The sequence below is a fragment of the Maylandia zebra genome, linkage group LG7, assembly GCF_041146795.1.
Source record: "Maylandia zebra isolate NMK-2024a linkage group LG7, Mzebra_GT3a, whole genome shotgun sequence".
NCBI lineage: Eukaryota > Metazoa > Chordata > Actinopteri > Cichliformes > Cichlidae > Maylandia > Maylandia zebra.
The window spans coordinates 32,671,365-32,694,404 of NC_135173.1; the positions used below are offsets into that span (position 1 = coordinate 32,671,365).

Sequence of the window (23,040 nt, forward strand, 5' to 3'; positions counted from 1 at the left end):
GATGGAGACAAAGAGTCACCAATCTACCAACACCTCTGCAACTAAACCAAGCCACAAAAAATAAAGCTACAGTCTGTTATGTCAACTGTTAATTGATAAACCTAGTTACCTAACCAAAGAGCTGCATGTTGAACTTTTACTATGGCTGGAAACTCTTTAAATAAGCACTGGGCAGATGGATAAAGTGAAGCAGTTCACAACGTCAAGCTCAGCTATAGTCCTGCGGGATCAGCTGATATCAGTGCCAGCACACATTGGCCATGCCATGCTGTTTAAGCTGCTTTAGCCTGCCTGCAGTTGCTGCAAGCTGCTTTGCAACCCCCCTCCTCTTCAGCTCCTCTTTTCATGAAATATACCTAATGCACCGACTGGAGTTTGCTTTGCTCTGTACAGGGGGTCTTGCTGCTTCTTTCCAAGCCTCTGGCTGTGCCCCCTTTAGTCATTTCATATAAGCACATTGTGGGAAAAGTCCCAGAAGAGAACCAAGCCATAAAATAGAAATCTTTTAACTACAGCAGTCATGACTGAACTGTTTATGAAAAATTCATGATGATCAGCAGTTTGTACTTATCAGTCTTACCATAAATGTCACGGCCGTTGGTGTTACTGCCACATCTAAGCCATTTGCACTGTCCACATCTTAATGTATCTGCTGTGGCTTTGGACATGATCCAAGCAACATTGGAAGAAGCTCCAGACTGGACGGGCTAATAGTTTTACATGCTGACATCAGGATTGTGCTCTGATAGCAGACTGCGTTGCTTTATTCGATTTTAATATCTAAAAAAACTTTATTGATAAGCTCTTATTGGATCTTTTGACTTGTATCCACTGTTTGAATGTCTTGCCTTTGATGCCACAGACACAAGCTAAGAAAAAGAAAGCCTTTGATAGCCATAGCAAACTTTCTTTAAAGTTCTAAAGTCAATAAAATGCAATATCTGCAGGAGAGTGGTGAAGGGTGGGGGGTGGAGTAAAATTAGAACTTGTGGCATTTTAAATGGTCAGACTTGGTGACCTTCAGGTAACATTAAATGTATTATGCATTCAGAACATATACTTATTAACATTAGCTCCACTGTTGCTGGTTTTTAATGTCAACTGTAGCAAAACCCCCTGGTCAGGAGGAAACACCATTTGTCCTCAGAAGACGTAGGACAGGGTTAATGAACATGTCATGGAGCAGTGGCAGAATGCGTGGCGAAAGCCCTACAATCCTTCAGCGCAGCCGAATGGCCTGGTTTAGCTGTGATAGTTAATTAAAAACCTTATTAATGTCATATTAGTGTCACTGCCATGCTTGTCTGGTAATTGGTGCCTAAAACACAATTAAAATTATGTTATTAACTGAGAGAAAGGAGCGAGATGCCTTAGTATGAAGTTATGTCTTTTGTTACACAGAGTGGTCCAACTGGGGGAAATACAAAGTGTACACTTTTAATACTCACCCTTGAATAAGTCAAAGTCATTTCCATTTATCTGCTGAAAAGTGTTCCTTCAAACATGAAAATGTCTTTTCCCTTCCAAAGACGTTTGATTGACTAAACACATGGCAATCAAACGTCTTTCTCTTCTTCCATTAACCAAGTCACTCACCAATTCACTGCCATTTAATTCACATTATTTCTATTTTAGCTGAACCGAGTACCTTGTTGCAGAGGTCACATTCCTTCATCATTATTATCATCAAGAGCATTATCATTACACTGAGGCATCATCAGTACATTATCACTGGATTCTCTGGAGACCTTTAACATTCTGCAGACTCCCTGCAGACAACAGATTTTACATGGTGTTTGTCTCTCATTCCTATGGACACACCTCACAGGCTGCAGGCTTTGGAACACAATACAGGGTGATTAATGCATGATATTGGCCATGCCACTTTTGTTTTCTTTGTAGTTAACAGTATAAATGGGGATCCTGCAGATGCATGATTTTTCTTTTGCTACACTTCTTTTGTTTATGCAAAGCCGGTTATAGTCAACATGCTGGTGTGTGAGTCAAAGCAGATATATGGACTGTAGCATGTTAACTGCAGTCTTTGGGGATGCTGAGCTCTTTTGTTGCTGAGCGGTGAACTTATAAGTTTCTCTTCTTCACTTTTTCAGCATCCATAAGCTCATCCAGGCTCCAAACTTGGTGGCTTCATCTTGACTGGTTGTAAATGCCTGCCTGCTAGCTCCATGTACCGTATTGGTCTGAATGTAAGATGACCCTGATTACAATACAACCCGATCCCCATTGTCCAATACCAGAGAATAGATAAGAAACATGTTATCAGACCAGTCTAAATGGGAAAGTTCCCCCCGACACACTAATACCATGAAAATCCTCTTTATCCTGGAAGCTTTTTCTGTGGTAACGATGAGAAATAGTTCTGTTTAGGCAGAAACTGGTGTGGCTTTTCCAATGCAATGAATTCAGATTGCATCTTTTCTTTAAACTTCTGATCACGACATCCTGTGACCCAAAAACAATTAAAAGATAGTAAGGCGTTGGGTGTTTTTGTCTGGTGAAAGTGAGCTGAAATAGTTTTCTGGTGGGAGTGAGTTTTCATTCCAGCTTGTCAGTTTGATGTTGTAAGGCCACTTCCCTTCTGTTTCTTAGTGTTTGCCTTCTCACCACGTCTTCAGTTTCCATGTTTTCTCCTGGTTCGTTTCTGTGTTGGTGTCCTCGATTTCACTTCACTTGCATGTTGGCAATTTCATTTCCTTGTATGCATCCTGCTGCTCTACTTCCCATCTTTGCCTCAGCATTTTTGCAATTCCCCGACCGTTACCAGCTGTGTTTCATTACCAATCAGCCTTCACTATATAGTTAGCCTTGCCTCTGCTTGTGTCTCTGTTCCTTTGGCAGTCTGTCCCCTTTGTACGCTAAGTTTTTCCCTGGTTCTCCTTTTTCTGCTCCTGCCGTGTCAAATTATTTCCATTTTAGACTCTAGTTGGATTCAGTCTTCAGTGCCCTTTGTTTTTTTTGAACAGCAGTTTTATGTCTGTGTACATTAGACAAAATAATTATTTAATTTGAATATGTTTTAATATGCAGCTTTAATATGTTTGTCTGGAACAGGTCTCTCTTCCAAATGAGATATTGGGTCTCAATGGGACTACCTGTATAAATAAAGGTTAAATGAAAAATATATACACTTCAAAACTCATGTTTTATGTTTTATGTACCCACAAAACAACAGCCAATATCAGCTGAAACAAAAAGGTTTTTGTTTGCATGGAGCAAAGGATGATGTTGGGTGGCTTTGAGATGCATGTCTATAAAGTCTATCCACAGGAATAGATTTCCTTTGACACAACCACAATAATTTTCTAACCTTCATGCTTGCTGACCTGAATACAGCCGAAGTGAAAATTTGCCACTGTTTTTTGAACATTAGCCCATTCTTCACAAATCCTTACGTTTTAAATGGTGTGAACTATTTTAATGTACCAACATTACAGCTTTGTACAATCAGAACACTGAAAAGTGGCAGTGATTACCTTTTCTGTAGACAGTAAGGGAACATACTTGCTGAATCACTTCACAATACGAGCACAACGAACAAAAGGTTTTTCAGCCTCAGTTCTTTTCATGTAAAAAGGTGCGGTGATGACTAAGAGGTTAACTACAGGGTCATTGTACCCACAACACTGGTGATGGTGTCATTCTGGAGGTCCATGTACTACAACTGAGGCATTTTTGTATTTAAAACAAATCGTTACCTCTGGAAGGTAAACAGGACATGTATTGCTTTGGTCTCATTTTGTGTTGTTTATTTTTAGAGGTGTCGTTGTTGGTTTTTAGACCAGATTCAGTAGAATCAATGTGACAGACTCATCGCTGGTTGGCGTTGTCTGTGTAAGGTTTCTGGGGTCACCTCTCAGAGATAAGGTGGGGAGTTTGGTCATTGTGATGGGGATCAGATTAGGAAAGAGCCAGTTGAGGTGGTTCAGCCTTTGCCTAGGAACACCGGGACACCTCCTAGGTGAGATGTTTGGGCATGTCCAACTGCCAGACTCATTCACACAGGAGTAATTATGTCTCTCAGCTGGCTCGGGAACACCTCAGTATTCTCCAGATTAGGTGGAGGAGGTGGCTGGAAAGAGAGAGGTGCAGGCTTTTCGGTTAGATTGTTGGCTCTGTGACACTGATTCAGACAGGTGGCAGAAAAAGGATTGAAGGTCAGACTTGGTGTATATTGGTGTTTCATGATTGAACACTGTCAATCATGTCTTAACTGTTTCCAAAAAGTGGACGGACATTCTGAAACCATTGCTGCCACTGTTTGCTGCCAACACAAGCAATCCACAAGGTGAGTCATGTGGTTGGATCCTCAGTCAGGTGTAAGCTTTGACCACACATGTGACTTTTGGTTCAGATAAAGTAATAAAGAAGTGAAGACTACTAGTAACCACAACTAACATTTTTAAGGGTTCTTTGGTGCACAAAGGCAATCATGAAAATGTCTCTGGTTTACTGAAGCAGATGCTGCTGGAAAACAAATGAAATATACAATTTGGAGATGCATTTATTAAAATGATAAAACATATAATTTTGTTACAAATTTGATGGAATACAAATTTGATTTCTCTGTGCCCCCAGAGTTGGATGGTCAGCAAATGAGAGAGCAGTGGTCTTTACACACACACACACACACACACACACACACACACACACACACACACACACACACACACTACAGGAACAGGATAAAGCTTGAAGGACGATCTCACAAACATAAAACTCCAGAGAGATTGTTTGATAGTGAGGTCTTCACATTGCTGACAGCTACTGTGCAGTCTACCCATAATCCCCTGCAGGTCTATAGCCAGCACTGGTGTGTTGACCCCTAAACGTACGCTGCAGGGTGTGTGTGTGAGAGTGTGTGTATTAATATTCAGTCTGCAGGCAGGGGAAGAGGAAAGGAAAGCACAGACGGATTAAAGTAAACTGCTCTGAGTTAAAGCAGAATAAATTAATTCAGAAAAAACATTTTTATTTTATTTTTTAACACATTGATTAGCTCAGATGGGTAGTAAAGTTATTCAGACCCATACATTAACAAGCTTGATGGATTAATTTTTTTTTGCCAAAAAATGTACTTTTTTTTCCACTGTGTTTATAAAGATTAGAATTTAATTTCTTTAATAAAATCACATTTAAATAAATGTTAAAATGCAGTAACAATATAGGAAACCAATTACAATCAATGCATTGGAATAAATCCATATAAAAAGTCATTTAAAAGATTTTTCATTTTAATTTAAATCAATAACAGTAAAAGGAAGGAAAGACAAGAAAGAAAAATAGAGGCAGTGAAAGGAAAGATTTGAGGAAACAAGAGAACGAACGAGGAAAAGTGGGGATCTCTTCATCGCTCCCCAAGGCAACGCCCCTCCTCCATCTTCACGCTCCGCTGACACTGATTGACAGCCACCAACCCCCTACTCACACATGCACACCCACCGGTGACTAAACATGTACACTAAATATAAACCGAAAGCCTCTGGATGTTTGTTGAGGGGGCTTTTGGTTGCCTCTCTGGGCGCCTGTATTTGTGTTTGTCTGCCTGTGTTGTAGAGTCTGAAAGTATCTGAAAACCTCACTGTGGATTTATTTTTGTGGAACATCGTTAGCTGTTTACAGACAGTTAACAGCATGTTCCTACTTATAGTCAAGTTCAGGGTGTTTGCCGTTTACTCTAAAACAGGATTCATTGGAGAAATTCCAATAGTCAACAACCTGGAAGATGATACATGTTGTTTGGCTTTATTGTCCACAATCAAGCCTTTTTGCAGTATCTGAGGTGACAGCAGATAGTTGGCCGGATCAGTAGTTTGCTGTAGTGGTGGATGATTATTCGGATTTCAATTTAATTTAGGATTTTTGCTGAAATCCTAAATTTTAGCATTCTTTATAAGGAAAACAAGATTGAGATAAAATTATTAGTTTTTTGAATTCAGTTTTTGCTACAGTGCACCTGAACTTGATGATTCATGATTTGGTTCAGGTAGAGCCAAGATGACGGAAAGACTCAAAAATAACTTGTAATAATTTTTCCAATCGTAAAACTAAGAGGTGTCATTAACCCTCAGGTATGGTGGTCAACTTTTGGTGCAATCCGGCAGAAAAGTCACTTGGCTGTTCTTCAACTCCCCATTGCTCTCTCCATGGCAACTGTGCAGGGTTATACTTGAGTCCGTTACCACTTGGACCTTTTTGTTAGCGCCATCTGTGCCAACAGAGATCCTACAGTGAAAGGTGCAGGCCAGCATGGACTGTATGTTGCTCTGATATTTAGGGATGGGTATCGAAAACCGGTTCTTGTTGAGAACCGGTTCCCACTGTTTCAATTCCTTGGAATCGTTTGCCACTTTTAAAAACGATTCCCGATAAGATTCCAGTCGCCCCGAATGACGTCATCACGTTGAGTAGCGTCTTTTACCCAGTAGGAAACACGGCGCCTGAGCGGCACAAACGCTCAAAAGTTTGGTTACACTTTATGAGAAAGGATGACAACAGGGCAACGTGCAATACTTGCAAAGTAGAGATTTCATCAAAGGGAGGAAACACTACGAATATGCAAAAGCATTTGCTCAAAAAACACGCGATTGCTTTCAACGAATGTCGTGTTTTTGATCCGCTCCGGACTAGCGAAGCTCAACCCAGCAGCAGCGGTAGCGTTTCCACGTCCTCTCCCGTTAATACTGCAGGTAACTAATCAATTAGCATTGCATATTATGTTAGCGCGATTTACCTTATTACAAAACCTGCTATTACTGTGTGTTGCATTTAGATAACCATGATGAGAGAGACAGAGTCTGGCTGGCTCAGATGCTGGCAGTTCTCGCTGCAGTCTACCGGTAGCGTCTCCTTTCAGGCCAGGATAGACGAATGTCACCGAGCAGTGACTAAGTTTGTGGTCAAAGGCTTGCACCCATTTGCCACAGCAGATGCCCCCGATTTCACTTTGGTAAGTGAATGTGTTTAATTGTAGGCAGGGACATTACTGGATATTCTTGTGTAATTGCTACAGAATAATTTATGTTAAACTTTGTTATTGCTACAGGAGAATATTTATTTTATTATTTTACATATACATTTTTTTTCCTGGGGACCCTGTGACACCCCATTGAAGAGCCGTAGGCTGTGGATCTCTTAAGATCTCACTGTTTGGTTTGTAAGGCCATGTTACTCCTAAATTTCTATCTTGTTCAAAGAGAAGATATAAAACACAGTTCTAAGCTAATCGACTTTAGTGTTCGAATCGATAAGAGAATCGATAAGGAATCGAATCGTTAAACAGAATCGAAAATGGAATCGGAATCGTTAAAATCTTATCAATACCCATCCCTACTGATATTTGAGGTAATGGAAAATAGGATTTAAAAAAAACACCATAATGATCTCTAACAAAAAATAATCATGATTGTGTTTTTTGCCACCAGAGCAGCACTGTTTCATTCTTCATTGTTCTTGAGGAGCACAGGTATTAGATTGCTAAACCCTAAATGCTTTCCGAACCCATTCTTAATCCTAGATTTGATCTCAATCAATGAAGAAGTCTCTGTATGTGCTTTCCATTTACTTCCTGATTGTATGGGCCCAATACAGTGCACTTGCAAGCAGTGTTTGAACAAAATAAAATATACAGCAGATACACAGACATTTTCTTATATTCTTTTTTCTTTCTGTATGACGGCATAGAGATTGGGTATCCCCAATATGGTTATTTCAGACACAGAAGCCCCACCAACCTCCTGTCAAAATAAAAGAAAGTGGGAAGGAGCTAAAAGATGTAGTAGGAATACTGCACTAAGGCCAAATATTAGATAAAGAAGGCTTATTCTGACCTCTGAATCATGCAAAGTTTCTTTAGTAAAATCCAAGAATAAAAATATGGAGCTGACATTTAAATAAATCGGTTTTAAGGAAACATTTGGTGACAACTGGAGGGCAGTGATGATGACAAGTTGCATCGCAAAAGGGACAAGTAAAATTCAAATCCTAAATCTCCTCTAATACTAAAAAACAAAGCAAAAAACCCCTGGGCAACAAGTGTTAAAGTAAATATCAAAACAGATCCAATGATGTGGTTTTCTGTATGCACTGCAAATTTGAATTTGCTTAACAAACCAGTTTAATGGTTTTGAATAAGCACTTGGAGTACAGTGAAGTGCTTTGTCAGCTTTGATGGTGTAGATTTGTATTCTTTACATTTTATCCCCCCCAAAAATGGGCGATCAGTGAGTGGAATTTGATTTCCATGTGTCATGTGAAGGCTGTGTACAGGCAGGAGTGGTAGTAGGAGGACCCAATGTGCAGACACTCGTAGGCAGATTTATTGCTAGAACTAGCAAAACTGGGAATACAAATACTAAACTGAAAACAACAATAACCTGACCTGGCAACCGGACAGACCACAGCACCATGAGGGTATGAGAGTAGATCATAACACAGACACAGAGAAACACAGGGCTTAAATACACAGAGGGAGCAATCAGGGAATGGGTAACAGGAGGGAAACACAGCTGGGGCAAATCAGGCCTAACGAGACAAAGGAAGCAAAACCAGACGCATTTACATGAGACACAGACTTTCAAAGTAAAACAGGAAACACAACACAGAGATGCGAACTTGACAAGGGGATACAGCTGACAGGGGAGACAGAGCAACTAGAGAACACAGAGACATAAACCATAAGACAGAACTCTAACAAAGAAACCAAAGACTAGAAATGATAAATAATATAATAAACTCAAAACCCTGGGTCAACGACCCAGGCATCCTAACACCATGTACATTATTCTCCTGCAGTTCTTCTCTTGTTACGTTAATGACGAGTGAGAAAATGACTACAGGACAGGCAGCTGTCCGAGTATTTCAGTTTCAGTTATTTGCCTTCAAATGGTTGTGCTGATGTAAAGTGAATAAATTAATCTGTGTCACCGCAATCAGTTATAATTGTGTCCAGTAGTTTTCTCATCAGACATCTGACTAATAGGCTCTATTATTATGTGAGTAATGTAATGATGTAGCTGTGATGTAGAAATTGGATAAGGATGATTAGATGAATGAATTCCATACTGAAGCAATAATGAGACCTTTTTAAAATTTGTATCAAGTAAATTGTCTCTGAGGTAGCAATAATAATATGATGGTAAGAATAACTGATTAGTCATTACATTAATACTAATCCAAAGGTGATTTCTAATGTTATTTTTTAATATTATTTAATTTTTAAAAATCATCATAATCATTAGCTGTAGCCCTACATGTTATTTCCAGGGCCGACAACTAATACTGGGAAGGTTTTACTGGTACCAGTGGACATTTCCACAGCAGGTAACACTTCAGAATCCTTCTCAAGACTTCCTGTTTGATGGGCCAGTCAAATTCAAATAATCAAAATCCATCTTTTTCTCTTCACATGGACTCTTTGCCAGTGTGCAACTAAAGCTGCTGCGACATAATAGACCGAGGTTTCGAAGCATACTACAAATGGAAACCAGAAAGCTTCAACCTTTAAATGTCAGAGTTAAAAACCTTGTAAAAATTAATGCTATTAATTCTCCAGTCTTTTTATATTTCCTGTTGCTTGTAGCACCTGTTTTCCTGGTTTTAGAAATTTGGGAACACAGAAAACCATATATTAACACAAAAGCCCAGGGTCTATGACACTACAGAACATCGGGGTTTTGCTGTAAGTGGATAAACTTGTGCCTGCATAACAAACACTTCTAATGTCACCTTCTGAACTTGTTGTTATGTCTGCTGACTATAAACTGCCAACACCTGCGTCTGACGTCTCTGAGCTCTTTGAATGCAGAGGTCCTACTTTCATCATGGCTCTCTATGAAATTGCACCAAAAACCTGTGCTGTGATTGGTCCTTTTTGAATGTCAAGGAGCTTCTGTGGTGTGAGTGAAGGGGCTCTTGACCATGTGAGAGAACATGTTGGATAAAAGGCTGATTGTGGGTAATCAACGTGTTTGATTCCCTCATTAGCAATGCCTGCGTTATCCCCCATTTCTTTGGTGGCCTCGATCTGCACGCCAGGTCAACATGCTATTGACCTTTGACCTTAAATTGCACCCTGTTAAATTTCTTTTTACACCTACACGTACACACCCAGCCTTTGTTCCGGGGGTCACACTGTTGACCCCCAGTTGCCAGACGCTCCCTGTTTGTTTCCTGCTTCAATACACAACTCACACATGCTGGGCTATTTGTGTGTGTGTGTGTGTGTGTGTGTGTGTGTGTGTGTGTGTGTGTGTGTGTGTGTGTGTGTGTGTGTGTGTGTGTAGGAGGAGGAGGTCTGAGGGTGATGACTGATGATGGTGAAGAAAGAGGCTCCCTCTGTCTGTTAACACCCATAAACTAGCAATCTGTCACCCTTACACCGTGTGTGTGTGTGTGTGTGTCTCATGCTGGCCGGTCGCTGCTTCGTCTCGAGGGACGGCAGTTGGAAAGCCTGTGGCTTCTGTCTTGATTGGTCACGGATGTCACACACATACACAGACACACACATGCACACAAAGAGGCGTGCTGTGTGCGGTGACAGGGTTGCGGTGTCCTCACAGCAGCAGATGTGTCTGAGCTTTGATGAGTCTTCAGTGTCTGTCGGGCAACAAAAGTCCTCACTTTCAGTCAAATCAACGTTCTTATTACAAAGAATAAACATCAGCTGATTGAGCTCACTGCACAAAGATCCAGAAAGGAGAATATCCTAATATTAATAATGAGGGAGAAAAAACAATCCTTTCATTAAAATGACAAAAAACCCAATGGCTGCAATAATGCTGCTCAGTTGTTAAAGTGGCAGTTTAAATGTTCTGTGATAAATACTAATCAATTTTATGTCAAACGGTCTGGGAACAATACATTTCAATATAAGTCTAGCCAACAAAATTCCTTTTTTCCCAGCTTGTCATTATATCCCTTTTTGTGCATGTTTTGAAATATTTAGACAGTACATGTGATACCCTTATTAAACTTATTGCACTTCATCACCATGGGCAGTCTCCAGGTGACAAGTGTAATAGTTACACTTTTTTACAATTTTTAGTCAACAGACAGTTGATGTGGCTCAAGTCATGCATAGAAACGGAAACAGATTGTTTGTCACGTTCGTAGTTTTGTCTAATGGGACCAACTAATGATTCAAAGAACATAGTGGCCATTTTTACGATGGCTATCTTGAATTTGTAAATTACTCATGTTTTTTATCAAAAGAGTGATGATTAAAAAAAGTGCCAGTTGTGTTTTTTGTATCCCTTTGCAAGGTTTTCAGTAGAATGTCACATTACCTTCTGCAGTGTCACATTGGAAGTAGGACGAACTCTTCCTCAAAGTAACCTTGCTGCCTCCACATAATTTTATTCTAATAACACCATGTTACAAAGTTACAAATGATCTTAGGCTGAACCAGCGTATTCCTTTTTACAGTGATTGCAACTTCTGCAGCACCCATAAGAAACACCAGCATAAGTGGTACTCAAGACAAGGTATTAAGCCTTAAACATAGGGAATAAAAAAATGTCTGCGATGCATAATTGAGTCAAGGTTAGTTATTTGTGATAAGTGGATGAGAAATCAACAGATAAAACTGCCGTTAGCCAGCATTTTGTATGTTTGATGAATGTGTCTATATGAGAAGCTTATGTCCCCATTCTTTATCTGACATGCTCAGCTCTGATTCATCACGGTCGAGCCGGGTGTGGGCAGATATACTCTGAAACATATGCCTTCAGGATAGTGGGTGTGTGCATCACACTGGGAGGCAAATTGTAAAGTGCTGTATAAATGCAGCCATTAACGCAGAAAGTTTAATCTTCAGGCTCGCTTTTAGTGTTCCATATGGCAGGGTCAAAGCCTCTATCTGGTAAAACACATTTTCACATGCTGTATTGTGCTCTACGTGACTCATAAATGGATATGTGAAACAGGAAATGACCCTTTAATGCACCTGAACCTTAAATTTGCTTATTTCTCACAGGTGCAATCAACAACAGAGGCTAAAATTAATGTGCAAGGAAATGGAAAAAATGCCCAGAAGGGTTTAGTGATTGCCTAAATTACATGCATAAATATAGAAAAAGAACAGCAAGGTTACACTTTTATTAACCAAAACAAAATTAATAAGCACAAGAAAACAGAAGCACAGGCTCTTAAAGTATTAAAACATTAAATAGTACTCAAGGCAACCACAACCTTTTTTTTAAATGCGTATTATACCATGTATTTACCTGTACTGTGGGTGGATGCTGTACAAACAATTTCATATGTTTACATAACCAGCTTCGTACAATCCATTTTTACACTGAGACTGGACTCCTCATTGGACACAGTAATTATGAATGGAGGGAAAAGGAGGTGATATAATTCTACGGGGTTAAACACCGACGCTCTGTCAGGTGCTGCTTGTGTCACAGATCAACACACAGGATGTCCCACCACCATTGTAGCCTGGTGGCGGCAGTGGCGTGTCTAGAAAATTTTTGTTGGGGGGGCCAGGTAGGGGCACAGATTTGGAGAAGGGTGGCAGATTTAATTGGCAGATAATGTTTAAAAAAAAAATTCTACCAACCCTTAACCATAATTCAATAATCCTATAAACCAAATGCACTTTTAACTCTTATTAGAATGAGATTTTAACCACTACGGTGCAAAGTTTTTAGATACTGCGTTGATAAAGTACAAGAGATACAATCAGTGCTTTGTCAGTGTTTACTCAGCATTCAAGGACAGCAATATTTGCATAGTATTTTTACTGACATATACTGCACATATGTTTTGGGCAAAAACATTTTTGAATATTAAAATACGAACATTTGTAACAAACAATTGACAAATTAGCCAATGCCAATGCAAAACTTTATCTGCCTGTTAAAAAAAGAAGATAATCTTCTCACAAACTGGTGTTTGATTTTGAAACAGGAAAAAAGTGGGGAAACAACTGAAAAGACTAATATTTGAATAAAACCTGAAAGCAAGTAAATACTTTCTATGCTGCCTTATGGTAAACTCTGGTAATATTGATAAAGAACAACACTGGCTGATGATAAAATACAGTCAGCTGGCATGGTGACACTGCCAGTATAACCTGCAGGGCTGGACTGGGACAGAAAATCGGGCATTTTGACTACAGACCGACCCACCAGGTATTAAAACCATAAAGCCTTTGAATGAAAACAAGCCCTGTTGTGACAGTGATGTACAGTCTTGTTGGTATATGTATGATTTCTATACATTTTACGTCAGATAAAAACTTTGGTTGTAAGATTTAGATAATTATTTAATAAAAGCTAGATATTTTAAATGAGAATAAGAAAGAAAAGTATTTCTTTGTGCCCCCTTTCCCTGTTAATGCCCTACCTGGCCCCCTGGCAAAACTTTGCTAGACCCGCCCCTGCACAGTTACCAGCTGTCAGCTACATAAAAAAGGATCCTGGTGGGTGGTCTTCACGTTTCCCTCTCACCAGATATCCAAACCGACATCATGACCAGCAGCTTTACAGCTGTGGCTCCAGCAAACATCAGCTGATACTAGAAATTAATATTAAATAAATTCTAACAACAGCCGATCAAGCTTAAACGTGCTGCTGTTGTTTAGCGCAACATCTGCTGGTTTCGTCTTTCTGGCGCAAAGTGGGCGATAAACAAACAAGAGAGAAAAGCCGATCAGCTGATCATCGATCAGTTTCATGATTGAAGTAGCAACAGGAGAGAGAGGATGAGAGAAGAGGCAGCTGTGCAGCATAAAGACAGAATAAATCCAGCTTTGTGTCTTTTTCCATTCTAGCTGAAGTCCGGGACAAACTGCGTCTCTTGTCAGCTCAATACGAAACGTGTAATATTTTCTCTGAATGAGGGACCATTCCATTTTTTTAAGGAGCCGTTGGCAACTCTACTAACTAACCTTATGAATAAAATAAAGTTCACTATCAGTAACATCATAGCACCCACCCAGCTGTATAAAAACTCCAAGCTGGCTAGAACGCAGTATGAGTTATTGCAAATGACAGTAAAAAGTCAGCAACATGAAAATAAACTCCACCTAAACTTGGTTTATATCTGACCCAGATAGACTGCAGGTCATAACTTCTTACCTGAAGTTCAGTTCACCTGACACTCGGACTGGCGGCTGCCTCGGGGCTCTCCTCCTGCCTCCCCTTCCCTCATCCACCTGCTGCCTCTGTGGAAGCCCCGCCATAGCCACCACCAAACAACGGAGTTATTTCTACACATCGACCTGCATCTGGCCAATCCACCACCTCTCATTGTTCATGCCGTTACAAAAAAAATAAAAAATAAGTCAAATAAGCCCGATGGCCAGTCCAGCTATGTTAACCTGCAACCAAATCTGCAGCTCCATACAGCAATGTTACGACTTAGATTACATCTTATAACTCATAACTCTTATGTTAGCTCCCCTCTGTAGCATACTGTCTGAAATATTCCACGGCTGCAATAATTCTTTAAGTGTTATTTTTCCTTGGTATTCTAATTTCACCGAAGTTTACTAAACTCAACAAACTTAATATTACTTACCGGGACATTTATTCTGTCCTCATTTTCTTTCACCGAAAAATTGTTTCCTGCAGTGACGTCTTTCGTGCTTGGCTCTCCTACCTTTGCTAACGTGATGCACATAGCGCAGAAGCCGATGCTGCATTCACTTACACTCGGATATCTGAGCGTCACCGTGAAAACATAATCGGACATTTGATATTTGATTGAATTTTATTGTTTTGCCTTTGGGGTGGCACCTGGGGTGGCCAGTCTGGTTGGGGGGGTGGCCTGTGCCCCCCCAGGCCACCCCGCTGGACACGCCATTGGGTGGCGGGACATCCATTGTAGCATTGTATCAATTTTTTTTTACACATTGACAGTGTTAAGTCAAATTGTTGAATGTTGTCATTGTGTTTCTTAAATTTGTAAAGTCTTAGTTCAAGCAGTAGGATCAAAGAGATTCCTTTGGCTGGAGAGGTGGTCAGGATCAATTTGGTGCTGGGGGAGGCTGACGTGGGTTTTATTGTAGATACAGTACATCCTATCTCAAAGTTTCTTGTGTTGTAAGCTTCCTGCTTTTATGAGCCTTTTGGTGAGCAGAAGGTCACACAAACGCACCCCCATGACACACACACACACACACACACATAGTTCCTTGTCTTAAAACCATTGGGGGGTTTTACGGTGGGAGGTCCTTGTGCTGTGATGTGTATTGTAACTGTCATGTCAATAAAAAGGCTACGAGGAGAGCTGCTCTTTGAAGGATTTGGGCTAGAGACAGGTGATGAGCATTATGCTCCACCGCCTGGTTCTGACCAACCTCTCCCTCGCTAGCGAGTAAAAGACCGGTTGAAGATGTTCTGTCTTGTTTTTTGTTCTTCATGAGGAATAAGTCTCTAAACTAGCGGGGCCTGTGGAAACACAGACCCAACAGACAGGTTTAGGACTAACCTAAACCTATCAATATAGATGGATTAATTATAGTCACAGTCACAATTATTGTCACGGTCTGGCTGGCAGACCGTGGGGAGATGGGGAAATAGGACCCAAACGCCGGACTCTTCAGTGCAACAGTGTTTATTTACAAGGTGGTGAAGTAAACAACAATAAATCCCCAGTTTCCCAGACTCCCGTGTAGTGTCTTCTTCCCAAAAGTCCCTGTGTAGTGCTCTCTGCCCCAGTGTCCCTGCACTCCCCGTGCTCACTGCTCCTTCTTGTCCCACACTCCTCCTGAGGGGAAAACAATAGAGGCAGCCGTTACAACTTATCCCAGCAGGCATACACTCACACTTGACTTGACTTGCTTGAAGACTGACGTGTAGTCAAACGCAATAATCCAGCATCGGTGGTAGCTCCATCGCTCATCTAAATAGCTCCCCCGACGAGCCCAGATGAGGAGCAGGTGTGCGGCCAGGACTTCGGGTGTGGCCAGCCCTCAAGTTAGACCACGCCCCCAGGGCTGAAGGTGCCTGTAACTTGGCCACAGCAGAAAGGCAATACACACACATACCTGCCTACATACAGATGTGCACAGGGGCAGTGCAGACAACACACCAAATAATAATAATAATAATAATAACAACAACAACAACAGTCATCATCCCCACTGCCCACGGACCCCGAGTCCCCAGAGCCGGGTCCGTGACAATTATAGTCACTCAGACTAAGACTAACCAAAATGATTTAATTTGAGGCTAATATTTTTCAAAATCAACTTTTTTTTTAATAACATTCATGCGATGAGTGGTGACTGAGAGACTCTTTCCACTATTCCCTTAACTCACTGCATCATGGTAAAGATGGCAAAGGACACCTCAGAACAATAGAAAATACGGTATCTGTACTAATGGGATTGAGTGGTTTCACAGTATAGTCAGGTTGTCAGGTTGGAGCGGTGGGTAAACACAACACTGGACTTAACCCAGGAGTCTGCTGCTCTCTGTTTATTTTACCAATCACTGCTCCATAGCCTCATAGGACTGCTGTTTATGTATTTATCTTTAACCATGACTGTATCACAACCTGAAACACATATTGTAACCATGGCAAAGAAAGGCTGCTGTTCATTTGTTGTCATAAACGAAAACTTTACTGTATGTCACTTTTGAAACATGACAAAATAGTACATCTATCATCTTCCTTTTTTGGCCCTTAAACTTGATCAAACAGATATGTGACACATTCAGTCATTTATATCAATGATACACCATGACACTATCTGTTGGAGTATGCCTGCCACGAGACCTCTGAAGGTTTCTACAGATGCCATTGCTTTTGTATACCGTGTTCTCAAGATGTTCTTAACAGATCCTTTTAGGTCCTGTAGGTTGCGCTTTGGTTCTCAAACACCTTGTTTGAGTGTTGCTGTTTTTTTGGTTTATTCCATTTTGGACACTAAACATCGCTGAGCAAGACAACCCTACAAAAATGTCACCTGCATCACTTGTGAAAAAAAAGGCATGATGCTAATATTTAGGGGAACCATACCTTCTATTTCTGACCAAGTTGACAAAGCTGACTATAAAAGCCTGTTTGGGTTGTTTATCTCATTTTCCTTGCATTCTGTTTTTTAGTATGTCCCTTATCTCTCACACCTTGAAATGTGGCGTTATTCTGTGAGCAGTCAGAATGTTTTGGCTTGTTGATATATAGTATAAGTGTCTATATTAATAATGAATGTGTTTCAAGTTAACCTGACTTTTAGGTTTGCGGTATTTGCTCTAGGTTACTGCTTTCATGTTGTAAAGCAGTTACACACAGTTTGTTTTAATATTGTTCCTGAAATATTTATGCTGTGCTTTTGCAGCCTGGCTTAGAGGAATAAGTGAAAACATCACGTTTTCAACATGTGTAGACATGTTAGCAAAGAGTCTCCTTCTATGAACCTGGTTTGATTCAAAAGGTTTTAAAATACAACACATAAATACACGCCCTCTTTCTTACACACACACACACACACACACACACACACACACACACACACACACACACAGTGTGACAGTATTTGTCAAGCTTTGACAGAAAATGTGATAAGATGTCAGTCGATCTGTCTGCACAACCCCCATCCTGTCACACACTCAGGATCAGAGGGGTCTCAGTGTTTATACTTTCAGATCAGGAGCGTGACAGGAGAGGTTTCCCCTGAGATGTGGAGACTGAAAGAAGAAAAGTGAAAGATAGAAAATGAAGAGTGCCAAAAGATGGACAGAATGTGGGTGTGTGGCCCCCTGTTGGTAGATTCAAAAATGTGAGGTCATTAGATTTGGCATAGAAATGATAAATTAAGTTTTTTTCGCTGGCCAAAGATTCACATTTTTTTCAATAACTGTCAAGCTACCATTAGTGAAAGGAAACCCTTGCTGCAGATGTTGGATTGTTAAAAGCCTTTTTAAAACTTTTTACTGAGATGGTTTAGACCATGGAGGCGAATATCAATTTCACTAAGGCCCATACCGGGAAATGAGAATCACGTCAAGATCTGGGCATGTACAGTTTATTGATATTTTAAATTTATTATGAAATGCGTGTTCCAGATCGGTTTCTCTCATCCAGTTTGCTCAAGATAAAGCCCTAAACAACTCCACAAAGAGTACAAACCTAATTCCGCTGTGTAAAATGTACATAAAGACAGTGTGATGATTTGCAGATCTCATAAACTCATCCTTTATTCACAGACAAAAATAGAAATTTGGTTTTCAACATAAGGTAGGTACAAAAAAGATACCAGTTGTTTCTTTGCGCCTGGCAAAGGTCGCTTGGACCTTAAAGTTATCATTTAATAAAAAATAATGGTAATAGAGACAGTGTGTGGAGGTTATATATATATATGTGTATTTATAAAGATTTTTCTTTTTAATGGAATTAGTGGCTGTTGTCTAGAAAGGCACAAGAAAGGCATACATAGGTTTTAGATCAGTATGTGGGCCCATCCAGATAATGTCTTCTTTAGTGAAGTACTTGCATCCCATGTGGAAAAGAAATAGTAAAAACTTATATGTGATTACTCCTGAAAGTGGCCACTATCATGAGTAAATCATATAAGGCTTACATGATTTACTCATGAAAGTGGCCACTTTCTCATTACTTTCATACATTGTTTTAGTAAGTATCCAAAACATACAAGTTTCATTATATAATTTTTTAAGGGATCTTATATCTGTTTTCACTCTTATATGCTTTTCATACAAGTTTCACACAAGACAGATACAAACTTTATAAGATTTATATATATCTTTTCCATATGGGATACTTCATTAAGACAGTTCTAAACTGCATACTGGAGGTATTACAACAGTATGGCTTTGTAATAGAAATATCCAAGCGATGATCTGGCCAGATCTTCCTTAAACTAAAAACAACTGGCTCACTATAAAGCAAAAAAAAAAAAAAAAAATCTCTCGTTGAGCACTTAGGGATTTGCAAATCCTCATATAGGCTTCAGGTAACACATAAGAAGCTTTTCACCAGCATGAAAATGGCAGGTACTGGCAGAATGGGCCATTTGATGTAATAAAATACATCCCAATGTCAAAGCAAAATAATGAGTCTTTCATTTTATTCTTGTACATATTTCAATATCAGATCTTTGCATGCTTGTTAAAATTCAGAGGGAAAACTTATTGGTCATGTGGATTACCTTTACCTAAACATCTTAGTCTTCTGGCACGTGGCAAACTTTGTTTGTTTCTCAGAGGATCTCTGTCTGAACCTCTGTCTATTTTGATAAAACTTTACTGCTTCATCACCTTTAGCAGTTGCATGTCTCTTTTCAGCTCAGCAACTTTATGCCTTTGCTCTTTGTCCATCTCTCCATACCTCTGCTGATGTGTAGATTCAAAATGTCGAGTCAAATCACATTCTTAAAAACAGAAATCATCTTTTGACAATCAGATATAAGAGCCTTCCTTTCCACCCACTGAAGAAACACTCAGTTTTCCACTTGTCTTGAAGTTGTCTGGTTTCAGCATCAACCTTCCTCTTTTGTGTCATTTTGTGTTAGTGAGGTCTTTAACTTGAAGCGGCAGTGCATTCGTGTCTGTGTGGTGTGCGCGTGGATTCTGTTTCACTGTGCAGACCACAGCTATAAATAGGTGAGCTTAAATTTATCGGGAATTTAAAGTGATTTCTGGCCTTGAGTGTGACATATGACTTAGAAAGAAGCACCTTGCTACAAATTTATGTTTTTTTTTAATATTTATATTCCTTGTTAGACTTTTAGTGCTTTTACATTGTAAAAAGTGTAAAAGCAAACCTGCAAATTTATTGATGTTGACCTTGTTTTAAGATTGCAATCCAGATATTCAGCATTTGTGTGTTACTTAATTTCTTTGATCATTTCTTGGTGCTTTATAAGTTTATTTTCTTTGTTGTTTTTGAGCGAGACCTTCACAATCCCCCTGCTAGTTTTCTTTTTCAAAAGGGAATTATTATTATAAGTATTTTGATTATGTCTTATCTGTCGAGTACTATTATGCTGCATAGAGTGTGTCTGTTTGATTTTTTTTATATTAAATTGTCCTCCAAATTGTGTTCATTCTCTAATGAGTATTTTAAGGCCTTTTGACATATTTTTATTGAAAATTCTGGTAGTATCGGATTCTAGGACAAGAACTGAAGAGTCATTTTCCCCTCTTTAGTCTCCTACTATCCTTTGAGATTGCAGCTTTAATGTGACATATATGTGTGCAAGAAGAGTTGTTTCGTTGACCTTTACAATGGTATAGAATTTGTAGAAAATAGCATTTCACTTTGAGAGTTGCAACTAAAATATTATTACTAATCTGATCAGTGCTGTGGAAGTGCACATAATACTGAATTTATTAAGATGACAGATAATTATGGAGGAACCGTTGACTTTCCATCAAATTTGTATTTTAATTTTCCTATTTAATGATTCATGTCGTCTAATATCACAGATGTTCTGTTCATAAATATAACAGACAGAACCTCAAACTTTTGGCAAGAGGTGGAGAGTGGTCCTGGGATCCTTCAGGATTGCATCTTTGCAGATGATGTGGTCTTCTTCTGTGTCATCTGGAAAAAGAGGGAACGCCTTATTTCCTGTATTAAGTGGATGACTTCAACGTTCAGTCTCACAGAAGGATGAGTGGAGTGGTAGATTCACTTCCTAATCTCAACTTTCATCATGAGCTGTGGCATATATGAAGTGGTTTCATTCATTATTGTGCTATTGCTTCTCCACATTCAAAGCAGCCGGTTAAGATGATGCTGGCATCAGACTTGCACGGCTGTTCAACCAGGAGGAGACCCTGGGGCACAACCAGGAGAGATTATGTCGTCCAGCCCAAAGAATTGGTGTAAGATGGGGAGATGTAGAAGGTTATTAAAAAATGATGGCTCATCACAGAACTATTTCAAGTTTTTATTTAACTATGGTTAAACCTGTGAGGTTTAACCCTTTAAAACCGGTCGGAGTGGGCACGCGCTGTTTTGTGTAACTATTTTAAAATCCCACGTAAGCTAGCGCAATAATTTTTTTTGCATATGAAACCGCAGGAGTTGTACTTACATCTTATGCATCAGCTTGTCCTAGGTCAAGGTTTCCTTCCACATAAAGCTTTGCAAAAACTGCATAAAAAGCGCTTGCAGCAACAAATACATAATATTCCAGAAACACGCTTTGCTGATCCGATCAGCTGTTTGTAACACTTCCTACGTTGGAATAGACATCAGTGCGAACTTTCGCATGTGTGCCATTACCTGCCTGAAACCGGAAGTGACGTCATTTTCGCGGAAATGTAGTTTTTTACCATCAGGGCCTCATGAGCCTATACTGGTGTTTTTAAAAGTTATCTTTGACTTTATGACTTTCTGTGTCGTTTCTGGGATGCTTAGAACTCATATTGCACTGCTGGAAATAGTTTATTTTGATGCACATGCTGCTGTTTTGCAAATTTGCACTATAATATTTATTTTCATTTTTCCTGCAGTATATAATAATTGGTGTATTTCAAAAATAAAACTATGAAGACACTCAAAATAAATTTCCTGTGGTGGGAAACTATTTTGTGCAACTTTTTTGTATTTACAGTTTTGAGGGATAAGCCTCTTAAATTTCTCTAACTAGAAATATATGTTAAAAAAACAAAAACAATTTTCATTTTTTTGTAGTTTATTACACTTTTTTGCAATTTATGTATTTACTATGCACCTAATGCAGACATATTATTAAAATTTGGGTTATAATAGTTGTATTGATGTTTAGCAACTTGAAATGCTCCCAAAAGTGGCACTACAACATGTAAAAATATAATATAAGCTCTGGCGGAGTTGGTTCTATGGTAGGTCTTAAAGGGTTTAAGTGAGAATGGTTTTAAGGAAAAAATATTTTAACAGAATAAAAACTGTAGAAGCTGGTGTTCACACACAGCGGAAAGAGCTGCTGAAAGGAGATGAAACATTAATAGGCTATAAAACGGGGAAGCTTCTTACTAAAATACGGAATCAGTTCTTTCACAGATTGTATGGGAATGCTTCACTGTCAAAGCATTTAAATGTTAAAAAAAGGATGAAACCCCAGAGCCTTCAGGCTGAGCCAAGCTTTCACCTCGGTCTCGACACTAACACAAACAGAAGAAAACCCCTTCAGTACAGGCACCTACAGTGATCTCGCACACAAAGAGGAATGATATGATTTCCTGACTGTTTCTCAGCAGTCGGTCCGATATAAAAACATACTGACATCCAACACAGCTGTTAGCAAGCTGCACAAATCTGCAGTTTCTTTCTGCAGCTCAGATTTCTGCTGAGCTTAGACCTCACATCATTAAACATACAGCAAGAGAAACCCGAACATCAGCAGGGAGACAAACACACATGCACTCATTTACCCAGCAAGCAACACTTTTAATGTGCCTTTCAAGTTAGACCCTGAACTGAAGCCTTTAAGTCTATTAACTCCGTGTGCAGGTGTATATTGTATGTTGTTATATATTTCAGGTGATCTTAATGTAACCGCGCTGTCACACATACATGTTACTAACAAGAACATCACTGCCTTCAATATAAAAAAGACAAAAACAATCCACATTTTTTTTCTTTGTACATATAGTGTCATGTATAGCAAACCAAATTTAAAGCATTGAACTTCCTGCTATAGGAACTGTACAAATCATCCCTGCAGTGCAACAGAGGGCCCTGCAAGATAATCTTTAATGAATACAACTTAATGGAGCTAAATGGCTAAAATAGTCCGTCACATCTGTTTCTAGAGAAAATCAACATTTTACTTAGTTTTCGCAAGGTTGATTATCGGTCCAGGCTGAAATAAAACAACACTTATTGAGTCTGTTTTGCTTACTTGAAAGCCAATATTGCCAACAAAAAAAACTAGGATTCTGCTAAGCAGATTGTTCTGTTAAGGATTTATGACACCTATGATGGTGCCCATTTCCAAACAATAACTACATGTTAGAAGTTTTTGGTTAAACCACAGCAGAAACCCCGGTGTGTGTAAAAGAAATGGTGTTTTAAGGTGATATTATCAAATGTCTATCAATGTCTATCATCATT

At 39.4% G+C, this 23,040-nt stretch overlaps 1 protein-coding gene across 2 annotated transcripts in view; it reads left to right on the forward strand.

Moving 5' to 3' along the window:
* Positions 1-23,040, forward strand: part of dcc (DCC netrin 1 receptor) — a 354,092-nt gene that overhangs the window by 61,018 nt on the left and 270,034 nt on the right. The window lies entirely within an intron of this gene.